The sequence below is a fragment of the Apium graveolens genome, chromosome 3, assembly GCF_009905375.1.
Source record: "Apium graveolens cultivar Ventura chromosome 3, ASM990537v1, whole genome shotgun sequence".
Lineage (NCBI taxonomy): Eukaryota > Viridiplantae > Streptophyta > Magnoliopsida > Apiales > Apiaceae > Apium > Apium graveolens.
This window is the reverse complement of record NC_133649.1, coordinates 260157356-260170670: the sequence shown is the minus strand read 5'-3', so window position 1 is coordinate 260170670 and position 13315 is coordinate 260157356. Positions and strand designations below refer to the sequence as shown.

Here is a 13315-nt window from a genome sequence, read left to right as displayed (position 1 = left end):
CTTTTCCAAGGGCATATCATGTAGGATTCAACCATGGTAATTTCTTTACAGTCTTCTTGTACCATAATGTTGTTCGAAGCTTTTAGTGTGTTTGTTTTATTGTTAATTTAATGATCACAGTACTTCTATTTGTTATATATCATGGGCTTCTTGTTCTTTTAAAATTGCTTTTCTTGAAGTTTGATCAGTTGCGATTTGAATCTAAGCTTCAGTTCAGGGATAATGATCATAGCTATTATTTCTAAATGATAGCCCTTCACGTCGGGGATAATGATCATAGCTTGATATTATTTGTATTCTGTTGAAATATTGAATTGTTGCTATTACATAGTTCAACTTAGTGTCTTCATGTGTATTGATTGTTTTCAACCTTGTCTCAATATAGCCATCACTTTTATATATGATAAATTATTCATAATCAACTGAGAATTCGAACTAATTACATAATGATTGTAACAATCTTTTGGATAATCTTGGTCCCTTTCTTTTGTATGACTGAAAAATCTGACATATTATTAATACAAAACCAAATGTCCAGAGTAGTCTGCTCATCAATCTCCCTTTTGGCTTTCTTGATTCCACATCTACTAATTTCAGGTAACAAATTTGTACTTGATCAACTTTACAAGCTGTTCTATACATCATGTGTATAACCTGGTGTATATAATTTGATTTTACAGGAGTAGTTTCATCCGCAACAGTAACATTACTTAACAGATGTAACCAGACAGTATGGCCTGACATTAAATCCAACACCGCTACTCATGTTCCAACCACTAGTTAAACTTCGGAAAGGCGAAACTACAACCATCAATATACCATCCTCTTGGACCGGTTGGTTCTATGGTAGGACTCAATGTGTCAAAGACTCTTTTGGAAACTTCACTTGCCTCACGGGCGATTGTGGTTCCTGTAGGCTGGAATGTACGGGCAGTAGATCTGTAGGGGGAGCAACTCTAGCTGAGTTCTCGATCGATGGTTCTGGTGGAAGGGATTTCTTTGACATTAGCATGGTTGATGGTTATAACTTGCCGATCATGATCTCCCCATTAGGTGGACTCAACTATTCAAGGACAGAGTGTAGTATGGACGTCAACAGCGTGTGTCCATCCGAGCTAAAGATAAGTTCAGGGGGAAGGGGTGGCTTGTAAGAGTGCTTGCGTGGCTTTTGGTGATCCTCAGTATTGTTGTACCGGCAACTACAGTTCACCTGATAAGTGTAAGGCTTCAAACTACGCTAACGTGTTCAAAAAGGCGTGTCCCACGGCGTACAGTTATGTCTATGATAATAAGGTCGGCGCTTTCATATGTGACAGTGCTGCCAACTATCTCATTTCCTTCTGTCCAACGCCAAATGAAACAAATGATACCAGGTACATTTACATATAACTCCTCACATGACTTTCCTTGCTGTTATGCTCCAGTTTCTCTAGTTTGTTAATCAATCAATATTGGTAGTCCCCGGGTATTTCTGTCGTGCCAAATTGAAAGTCTGACCCATTATACCTTAAACAAAGTCTGACCCGTTTCCTTAACATTTGATATTAATTAATTGTGTAATAACTAAGATAAGCATAATTGGGAGTTATCATAAATAGTCTTTTCCATATATTCGGACGATTCAGAAGTTCTTTAGTAGTGATCCCTTTACAATATAAGTTTTAACTGTTGAAATCTTACCTTAATGCTATATGCAACCTATTAATATCATCAGCTCAATCCATCTGCTTTTACAGATCAACATCTCAACATTCTTAGTCTAAAACTGCAAAATGCTAACTAGGATTGTCGATAAACTAACAGTCAAATATACTGACATAAATATCAGAAGGAAGTGTTATTTCGATTTCTGAAATCCAGTCTTCTTCAATCATGTATTTACACTTGTACCATTCCCTTTGATACAATTTTGTTGTGTTTTATTCATGAAAGAAAATTCCAGCACTTGTTGCTGTGACGTTTTCCTTTAAAAAAATGTACTGCTCTCTTCAATCATTATCATGAGATCAGTTAATTATTTCATCAATTATGTTCAATTTTATTAAGCTTAGCTGGAATATATACACCCCACCAGTATCATCTCAGTGCATCAGGTTTTGCTGATGAATATATCATGCTCAAGTTGTTTCTGCAAAATACCATTGGATTGCGATATCCTTTAGCTGCAGCAAGAGGACACTTAGATATACCTTTCCGGGAGAAAATATTCTACCTTCACATGTTATAAAAGTAAAAACTATATTATAAATTATTCATAATCAGAGATTGAATCGGCCATGCTGTTCATCATATGATAAATCTAATCTGTTGTATCACATGATTACTGGATAACTTGCATTGAATTTTAGTCACAATTCACTAAAACATCACTGATTTACCTTCGTGCATATGATTCAATTGGTCCATTTTCCATTGTTTCATTCTTTTATTATCTTTATGTTTGTTATGACATTATGTTTGTGTTATGTCCAGGATGTAATGAAATGCAACTGGTTCTGAATGTTGGGGGGCCAGACAGACTATCACGGCTCCAAATGGCATAGACAGTGGCAGCTGTTAGAGTTTATAAAAGCTCATTACTCAAACCAATATCGGCATCATTAGTAAGTCTACCATAAACACTGAACCCTGAATCAAAAGTTACTTTCCCAGTCATCTTATCATTGTTTACACTTATGTATAATCATTTGTGCGAGTTGTGCCCTTTCCAGAAAGCACACAACATTTAATCAATCACACTCACCTAATTGGATATCGATTTCCTCTGCTTCCCACAAATATGATATTTAAATCTTTACTTTTCAGATTGATCGCGGTGTCAAGTCCCCTGCTCACATATCAATGGACATCAGCAAACTAATTCAAATGCTAGGCTTTTCTCCTATGAAATTTGAAGAAGGCGTCAGATTAACATTCAGAAATGAAACCAACACCAGTTCTTAAATTTAAAGCTCCAGATCTTGTAGGAGAATGTGAAGAGTTTCTAGTGTTATTTTATTAAGTTTATCTTTTTTTCTAATGTTTGATAAGAACCTGAACTATTTTGTTTAGTTAAAATAATTGTTGTTGTCGTAGTTTTAGACATGTGATGGTTTGAATATTTGAGTTGGTTTGGATGTAATACATTTTATGGTATTTAATGATATTTTGGGATTGTCGATTTTGAATAGCATAATTTCATGTAGTATTGCTTTTTACATATGAAAAACATGTTAATGGTATATATGTTCTATTTACAAACAAATTCTGTCAAATTAATATAATACAAATCATTAAAAAAAAATGGGGCCAACTTGTGGTCCCTAATATTGGCCCACAAGTGGGCCCCATTTTTTTGCAAATTCAAAGTTCAAAGGTAACATACATAGTGTGATACTATAGACTATATTGATGTTACCTTTGGTGTCTATTGTAACACAAAAGTCCATGTTGCACCAGGGCAAAGGAAATGTTACATTAGGGGCCAAAGGTAACTCAAAAAAAAGCAACTTAAATTTTATGTTACCTTAGGTCTTTTGGGTGGCTATGGTAACATTTTTTTGGCCTGTTGTAACATTTTTAGGTGTTGCTGTAGGCCATCTATGGTGTAGTGGGTCTCTGAATCAAGCCTCAAGGGTGAAATCTGCATGGGGATCTCACTACTCTCAGAAGGGTCCTCCTCTGGGTCTGAACTAACACATATAGGCTCCTCTGGAGAGGGTGGAATAGGGTCCACAGGGGTACCGGTCAAGCTAATCTCTGAGTCTAAGTCACTACCACTACTAGGATCCTGAGAGAAAATATAAAACAACAACCAAGAAACAATGTTAGGGTCAAAAAGCTTCCAGCTAACTCACACCCTAACTCTAGTTTCTGCTTTACCAATCAGACACTTTCCTTAGACTATGCCTAATAGTCTAACTCAACTCTACATGAGTCGAACTCTCTCGCGATATAGATATATTCCCAAAATACCCCTTTTTTTTAAAACCTAACTTGCTCAGGGACTAGATCCTGTAGCTCTGATACCAACTTGTGACGACCTCAATCTCGGGTTAGGAAATGAGGACTCACACACCTCTAATCTACTAATTAAATATGCATAAACCCCGATTAACTACTAACAGGATCAACAGGATAAAGTATGAGACAAGATTACAACTACCAATCACCGAATATAACTTACAAACCCAAAATATTATTAAATAATCAATATCGATTCGGCTGGAAACCGACAGATAACCCATTGTATCTTTAAAACCTCTTTACTAGGCGCGAGCTCACTCATAACCTGTACTACCTGCTCTGGCAACTGGAAGCCCTCAACACGGTAGGGACCACCAGGTACGCTCTTACGAGCAGTGCGCCTAAGCCTGGCCATCTTCTTGCTTAACTGCCATGGTTAGATTAAGACAAAACAATGAGTATAAAACTCAGCAAGTAACTAAATAGCAGTTCTATAATAACAATTCTCAATATGCATGAACAAACTAGGGCATTCTATTTTAGCTAATCTAGGTGGCAGATTTCCGTATATCATTTTTTTTATTTTTTTTTGTTTTTCTTTGAGATAAGGAAAGGTATCTGAAGAATAAATGGGCTTTCAAGAAACAAGGCTCGAAACAGGATGAAAGCCGATATTCAACACAAATCATTATAGGATCAAAATAGATCTTCGGTAGAGGAAAGCAACAGTATTTCAAGATATAGAATCATTCATATGATCAACAATTTCAGGAATCAGGGTTCTGAGCTCTAAGCTCCACAATAACATAATCAACTCTTTTCAAAACAGTATAAACCATTTTCATTTCCAAAAATCAATTTACTGAATAAAAGTTTCAGTTCATTTTCTTAAATAATCATTTAGAACCCTTGATTGGATCACTTATCTTTCCATTTCATTATATACGGGTGATCAGCCCGTATCGACCTCCATTCCGGTCTTTAAGGTACCATTCGGCATAATTTTAGCCTTAAATTGGACTAGTCCCACTAGCCTCTTACCATGACTGGACTAATCCCACTAGCCTCTTACGTCTCAATCCAATCCATCGAAAACCTTGAGTTGGAAAACAATAGGTTTTCTAAAATTCATTTTATCATTACCAAGCCTTTGAAATCATTCGGACTCTTTCAAGTCGAAACTCATTCTTAATTCAGATTTTTAAAGAAACAAAGTTCAGGGAGTGAATGAAAGATACGCAAAGAACAATTCTCAAGAATTCTGTATCAAGGTTAATAAGGTACTAAATTTGAAGGATCAGAAATAACTTAGGGATCATTAGGGCGATCAAGAGAAACAGGGTATCATTAAACAGAGTTAACCAAGATAATTAAAGGTTCAATATGATCATGGAATTATAGGAAACTTGAACAGAAAGGCAGATTATCAACGGGTGAGATCAATAGGATTATCAATAACAGGTTATCAAGAACAAAGGGTACTTCAAATCAATATCAGGGTTTCATAAAGCAAGGGTTTCATACTTTAACAGTTCAATACTCTACATGGTATGAACAACATTTCCTTTATAATCATTTACACAAGTAATCAGAGTTACTTGCCTGAAATTGCTTTCCTGAGAGTTGAACTACTGACACCTAATATACTTTTCCCTTTCCTAGCCCGAATGCCCTCACGCTCCGAATCTACAATAAAAACCAGAAATCTTAATTAGATTTCCAACTCTCGTTCCCGGAACGATCACTCTATACGATAACTCGATTATATTTTTGACTCAAACTATACGAGTATAGCTTATACAAATAAGCACACAGCACATAACACATAGCACAATTCTTTCTCGTAGTTTTTATTCTTATATACCTAGCAATCAAAGCGTACTCGCTTGACCTAGGCTATTTCTCAAATCACACTAACACTACTCTTTTACGAGTACTACACATTTTCAACCAAACATTTACGTGCATACTATCACTTTTATCAATCGACTTAATTCCCTTTTCTTTTATTCCTTAATTCGAAACAAAACATCAAGCAAAATCAAAGATTTTCACCTATAACACTCAATCATTCTTTCAATTACCAAAATCAAGTTTTGACCTTATTTCTTATGGCCTATTCGGCCTTATTGCAAATACCCACCATAAAATCAATCAAATACTCACTTTAATTCACATAAAACATATCTCAATTAACAACCTTTAAAGAACCACTCTCCTTTCTTTTAATCATAGAAATCCGAACCATAATTATACATATACAATCAAATTTTTCAAAATTACACCATACAACTTTAGTTCTAACATGATTCCACATTTAAACTAGCACCATTTTCTTGATCAACAACCATTCGAACCAAAACATACATACATGCTCACATGCAATTCAATGTTAACTTAGCACAATATCAAACACTTTATCTTTATCACGTAAGCCAACTAAGTTCCTTAACACAATTGATTTTCATCTAAATTACAACATACATCCATTATCATCAAATAATCTATTTTAACTCAATTTCATTCGGCAATAACTAAATTCACATCCCAAGGACAAATCATTGACATGCACATCTTGATCCTTTTTAAAACTAACATGCAATCACTTTTAGTCCATTTATACTTAGTGTTTACCAAGATTATCCAACAAAAATCAATTTCCTTTCTTATTAACACAAAAATTTGAACCTAAACTTAGCATGCAACAATATTTTCATTCCTTTTTAATCTAATAACAATCCCTCATCATTTTAAACAAGTTAATTCAAATCAAACAACCTTAAAGATTAAAACCATTCGGCCTTTTTCAAAAACAATCATGCAACTTGATATTCTTAATTCTTGAATCACAAATCCACCTATATTTCAACATCAAATCAATGACTCATGCATTTCAATATAATCAACTTGATTTCCTTAAAATAGTAAGGGACATTCGGCCTTTTAATCAAAACACCACATGCAAACATAAATAAGTGATCTTAAGGTTCTAGAGCTCAGTTTTTAACATCATAGCTCACCACCGGTTCACCGGAGTTCATCACCGGTGGCGGTGGCTTCACGGTGGTGCCCTCATTCGAGGGTGTCCAACCACGAGACCCGATTTCTCAAAAGAAATGCATCAACACCACATGCAAACTGATTTCAGCACAATAATCATAGGATACGAACTAATCAAGCAAGCCCTGGGTTCTTGGCTCAAAACCGAACCCAAAAACACACACACACACTTCGGCATGCAAGCACCAATACACACATGCACACACTTCTACCTACACATAAGTGTTTATCAAGAAGAATAGGGATGATTGATAAGTTTGATCAAGGAAAAAGGAGGTATACCGAGAGAAATTGAAGAGAGAGCCGAGAGAGAGTTGTTCGAGTGAGAGAGAGAGAGTGAAAGAAAAAGAGGAGAGAAAAGAGTGAGTGCACGAAAAGAAAGAAGAAAATGGGGAGGAAGGAGTAATTTATACTCCACCAACACAAGGGCAAAATGGTAATCTAATAACTCCCTTTTTAATTTGCATTTTGTTTCTCTTTTTACTCAAATGTAACAAAATTCAAAATAAAAATATTTCTCTCTCGGAAAGTCGAGAATTATTGAAAATGACAATTTTAACACGTAGGTCTCGAAATTAGCTTTTCATCCATTACTCATAATAAGAATTTGAGCGAGCGGTTGATTTATATGAATTTCGCAAACTCGCTTTAATAAATACCTTTTCCACATAAAATCAATTTAAAAATGCAAAGACCCACAATTAAATTCACTTATCATTTTAAAAAGTCTCTAAGACCTCTACGAAGATAACAGAATGAATCCCATATTTATCCATCTCAGATGATTTTATAAAAATGCACGAAGGTTAAATAAACCCTTATGTAAATCACATAATTCCTTTAAAATTCACAGAAATTAACACAGAACATATAATCATGCACACAGTCAAGCAATACACATATAGTCACATAACGACTCAGGTCTGATCATAGAATCTATCCCTCTTTAATCTTATTCTCTTTTTACGCGTACCGGGTCACGTTCAGCCTGACGGCCCGACGCTCAGCGTTTCGAATACGCTTCTCATTATCTTTGCCAATCAACACGTCTTAAGACGAAAATACTTCATTCATTTATTTCACATATAATTCACATTTTATATTATTTAATTTTCATACTAGGACGGGTTCCGTTCTACCTGACGGCCCGAAACCACAGCTTGACTTTTAAGCTGACTCTTTAAATTGGAACGTTTTTATCCACGCTCTTAACTCTAGTATACAAATAAGACAAATAATCACCACTTAATCACATAATCTCATCACATAACACATACTTTACTTTCTTAATTACGACGCAAAATTCTCGGTCGTTACAATATGGCAATATCAATCTTGGGAATGTCATCATTAAAGAAGTAGCTCTGGTCTCAGGACTTAAACACAATCTGCTGAGTGTTAGTCAAATCTGTGACAGAGGTTATCATGTGGATTTCTTTGAAGAACACTGTGAAGTTGTAAGTAAATCTACAGGCAAATTTGTTCTGAAAGGATACAGGCATGGTAACATTTATGAAGGCAGGCTTTCAACAAGTACTGATGGTTCTGCAATCTGTCTGATGAGTAGAGCATCAATCGAAGAAAGATGGAATTGACACAAGAAACTCTCTCATTTAAATTTCAACAATATAAATGAACTTGTCAAGAAAGATCTTGTGAGAGGACTGCCAAAGTCAGTATTTGCTCCTGATAGCCTTTGTGATACCTGTCAGAAGGCTAATCAAAGAAAATCTTCATTCAAGAGCAAGATTGAATCATCAATTCTTGAGCCTTATCACCTACTACATGTTGATCTATTTGGTCCAGTGAATGTCATGTCTATTGCAAAGAAGAAAATGTTATGGTCATAGTGGATGAGTTCACCAGATATACATGGGTGTATTTTTGCACTCTAAAAGTGAAACTTCATCTATCTTGATTGATCATGTCAAGCAACTGGATAAATTGGTCAAAGATTCTGTGAAGATAATAAGAAGTGATAATGGCACTAAGTTCAAGAATTTGATCATGGAAGAGTTCTGCAAAGACCATGGAATTAAGCAGGAATTCTCTGCTCCTAGAACTCCACAGCAAAATGGAGTTGTTGAAAGAAAGAATAGAACTCTCATTGAAGTTGCACGAACTATGCTTGATGAAGCAAAGCTTCCAACCTATTTTTGGGCCGAAGCTGTGCAGACTGCTTATTTTACTCAGAATGCAACACTCATTAACAAGCATGGAAATACACCATATGAGATGGTGAAGAAAAAGAAGCCAAATCTGAAGTATTTTCACGTTTGGATGCAAGTGTTTTGTTCTTAAGACTCATCCTGAACAGCTATCCAAATTTGATCTAAAAGCTGATGAAGGTATCTTTGTTGGATATCCACTTTCCAAAAAGCCTTCAGAGTCTATAACTTGAGAACAAGGGTGGTCATGGAATCTATCAATGTCCTTTGATGATAAGAAGATTACTGGACTTGAAGATTTCAATGATCATGATCAGCTGAGATTTGAAATGAAGACTTAAATTTTGATACTGAAAATCCTGACAGTCTAAATCCTGATACTGCAAACTCTGATGGATTAAACTCTGATGTTATTGAAACTATGGTGACTACGCCAAAGGAAGATGCACCTGTGCAGGGGGAGCATACTGAAGATACAACCATATCTCAAGAAGCATCAGAACATACAATTGGCTCTTCAAGTTCTGATAAGCCAAGTTCTGATATTTCTGAAAACTTAAATTCTGAAGGATCCAACTCAGAGAGCATAGTTTCAGGGGGAGCATCAGAAAATGTTGATGAAGATAGCATGGATCACGGGGGAGCATCCAGTTCTAGAGAAAACCTTCCATCTGCAAGGAAGTGGACTAAATCACATACACTGACTTAATTATTGGAAATCCTGATGCAGGTGTCAGAACTAGAACAACTACTTTAAGTGAATGTCTTTTCAATTCTTTCTTTCTCAGACGGAACAAAGAAAGTGGAAGAAGCTCTTCAAGATGCTGATTGGGTGCAAGCAATGCAAGAAGAGTTAAATGAATTTGAAGAAGAAACAAAGTCTGGACCCTAGTGCCAAGACCAAAGAACAGATCTGTTGTTGGTACAAAGTGGGTATTAAGAAACAAAACTGACAGTGATGGAATAATTACAAGGAATAAGGCAAGGTTGGTTGCAAAAGGATATTCTCAACAGGAGGGAATTGATTATGATGAAACATTTGCACCAGTTACTAGATTGGAAGCCATAAGGATATTTTTGGCTTATGCTGCTCACAAAAAGTTTGTTGTCTTTCAAATGGATGTGAAAGTGCTTTTCTCAATGGAGAATTGGAAGAGAAAGTATATTTGAACAACCTCCAGGCTTTGTAGATCCTGAATATCCAGATCATGTCTACAGGCTTGATAAAGTACTTTATGGCCTTAAGCAAGCTCCTAGAGCATGGTATGAGACTTTAGCTCAGTTTCTTCTGGAAAGTGGATTTAACAGAGGAACTATAGACAAAACATTGTTCTACCTCAACCATGGAAAGGACTTACTTCTGGTTCAGATATATGTTGATTATATCATCTTTGGTTCTGCAAATGACAGACTTTGCAAGAAGTTTGCCAAACTGATGCAGTCAAGATATCAAATGAGTATGATGGGGGAACTTAGATTTTCTGGGCCTTCAAGTCAAGCAGAATGAAGAAGGCACTTTTATTTGTCAAACCAAGTACACCAGAAACTTGCTAAAGAAATTTGGAATGCAAGATTGTTCAAGTGCATCCACTCCCATGGCCACTGCAACAAAACTGGATAAGAATACTGGTAAATCAGTAGATATTACTGATTACAGATGTATGATTGGCTTCTACTCTATCTAACTGCTAGTAGACCTGATATCATGTATGCTACCTGTCTTTGTGCAAGATTTCAAGCAGATCCAAGAGAACCTCACTTAACAGCTGTGAAAAGAATCTTCAAGTATCTTAAGGGAACAGCTGATCTGGGATTGTGGTATCCTAGAGAATCAGATTTTAAACTAATAGGTTACTCAGATGCAGATTTTGCAGGTTGCAAAATTGACAGGAAAAGCACAAGTGGAAGCTGCCAATTTCTTGGAGGCAGACTGGTTTCTTGGTTTAGCAAGAAATAAAAGTCAATTTTACATCAACTGCAGAAGCAGAGTACATTGCTGCAGGAAGCTGTTGTGCACAGATTCTCTGGATGAAGAATCAGTTACTGGATTATGGGTTACATATTTTAAAATCCCTATTTACTATGATAATCAAAGTGCTATTGCTATGACAGATAATCCAGTTCAACATCAATGACAAAGCACATCAGCATCAGGTACCACTTCATAAGGGAACATGTGGATGAAGGTACAGTGGAATTGCACTTTGTTCCAACAGATCAACAACTAACAGATATCTTCACAAAACCACTGTGTGAAGCTACTTTTACAAGATTGGTAAATGAACTTGGAATGGTTTCAGTTCTTTCTCTAAATCTGCTTAGTTTTGTTCTAATGCATCGGACTTTATGATCAGTATTTATAGATATTACTCTCTTTGTGTATTCTATGCTTAATTGAAAATTGTTTAAGTACTGATTGTTGTCTGATGTGAATTTCTAAACTGATAGTGATATGAATATTTCTGTGACTATTCAATCCTATGAGGATAACTGTGCTAGATGCTGACCTAGTAGTCTTTAATATACTAGAGATCTCATGTTAAAAGTAATTATTTATATGGAAATCTATTGACACAAGCAAATTCTGATATTGAGCTTAGTTAAGTTTACTTTGTCTATCTTATTACTAAGTCCAAAACTAGAATAATGTTTCTCATCTGTTAAGTTCTGATGTTAGTAAATTGTTGAATGTACTAAGTGTGATAAACCTCACTTATCAAAGAAAAAGGAAAAGAACAAGGAATACAAATCAGGTACTCCTTTGAGATCTAGAGTAAAAATGGGAAGGGACGACCCAAGTGCATTGCTGGTATTAAGTAATATACATCAGAAAAGCAAATAATTATTTTTCTTGGTGACTTTTCACACTCTATGATTACTGGAGAAATACTCTGATAATAGCATAAATTCTGATAAGCAGTCGTGACTCACTTACACTGAGAAGCCACTGTAAAATAGAATTTCAAAAGATGCATAAAATAAGCACCAAACAGTTGAGTGGACTCATGCATGAACTCATTCAATAGTAGGCTTTAGAATAATGACAGGTTTAAGTAAAGTTCTTAGTTATGCCTTATTTCTAAGATGTACTGAAGTGAATCAGACTTTACTCTTTGTCTGATATTTAGCTTAATGCACACATTACACTCCATATGAATGATGAAAATTACTGTGGTGATCAATGTTGTTTTAGATGAACAGTTATGTGTCAGATTGCATAAATTCTGAGGACAGGTTCCGATGAAAGTTCTAATGATTAAGTTCTGAAGAACCGAAATCAGAATTTGTGTGAAGATACAAAGATAGTCATTCACTTTCGAGTTAAGAAATCATGTTTAGATGACTGTTAAGTTCTGATATAAGTCTAAGTGCTGATATTAAATTCTGATTCTTTACTTGACTTATCGTGGTTAAATCTGAAACAGTCTTATTTTTAAATCAGAATATGTTTGGGTGGAATATTAACAGTCAATACAATTAGGGTTAGTGGTACATGTCCATGCATAGTAATATTTACTTGTTTCTTGTGCGCATTAAACCCTATTTTACACTTCCAATGGTTGTTTTATTCTCCTCAGTCTAGGAAGACGAGGTAGAATTATTTCTACCTGTCAGCATTACATTTTCCTTGCGTCTGACATTCCATTGCCTATATAAACCAACACTTCACTCCAGTCAGTACATCTCATTTTCTCTCACTTTCTCTCAAACTCTCAAGCTCTCAATCTCAATATTTCTCTCTCATCACAATCATGGTGAACTACAACTTAGCTCTAAACTATGATACTTTCTCTCTCACCATGAGCTGTCCAGAGTGGCAGCAGGAATGGCATGTTACTGTCATCCTAATGAGGTTGGGACTCTGTTCCCCAAGAGGTTCTGACAGACCTCTTGTTCTTCTATATGGATACCATCGCCATGTTGAGCGATTGGAAGAAGAACGGTTGGAAGCTCTTCGACATCAGGAGCGAATCATTCGTCTCGCTGTTCTGTTTGTAGAAAGTAGGAAAAAGAAATAGGATTTGTAGCTTAGGACACTCTTGTAATTTTGCTGTAATTTCAATTTCATGAATATATTCTCTTAATCTATTAATGAAATTTTTATTTTTGCAAGATGTTGTCTCTGAGTCGTTGACTTCTGA

General features: G+C 35.6%; 1 pseudogene; it reads left to right on the top strand.

The window, feature by feature from the left end:
- The first annotated feature begins 530 nt into the window (after window positions 1-530).
- Window positions 531-13315, top strand: part of LOC141714978 (thaumatin-like protein 2) — a 28361-nt pseudogene continuing 15576 nt past the window's right edge.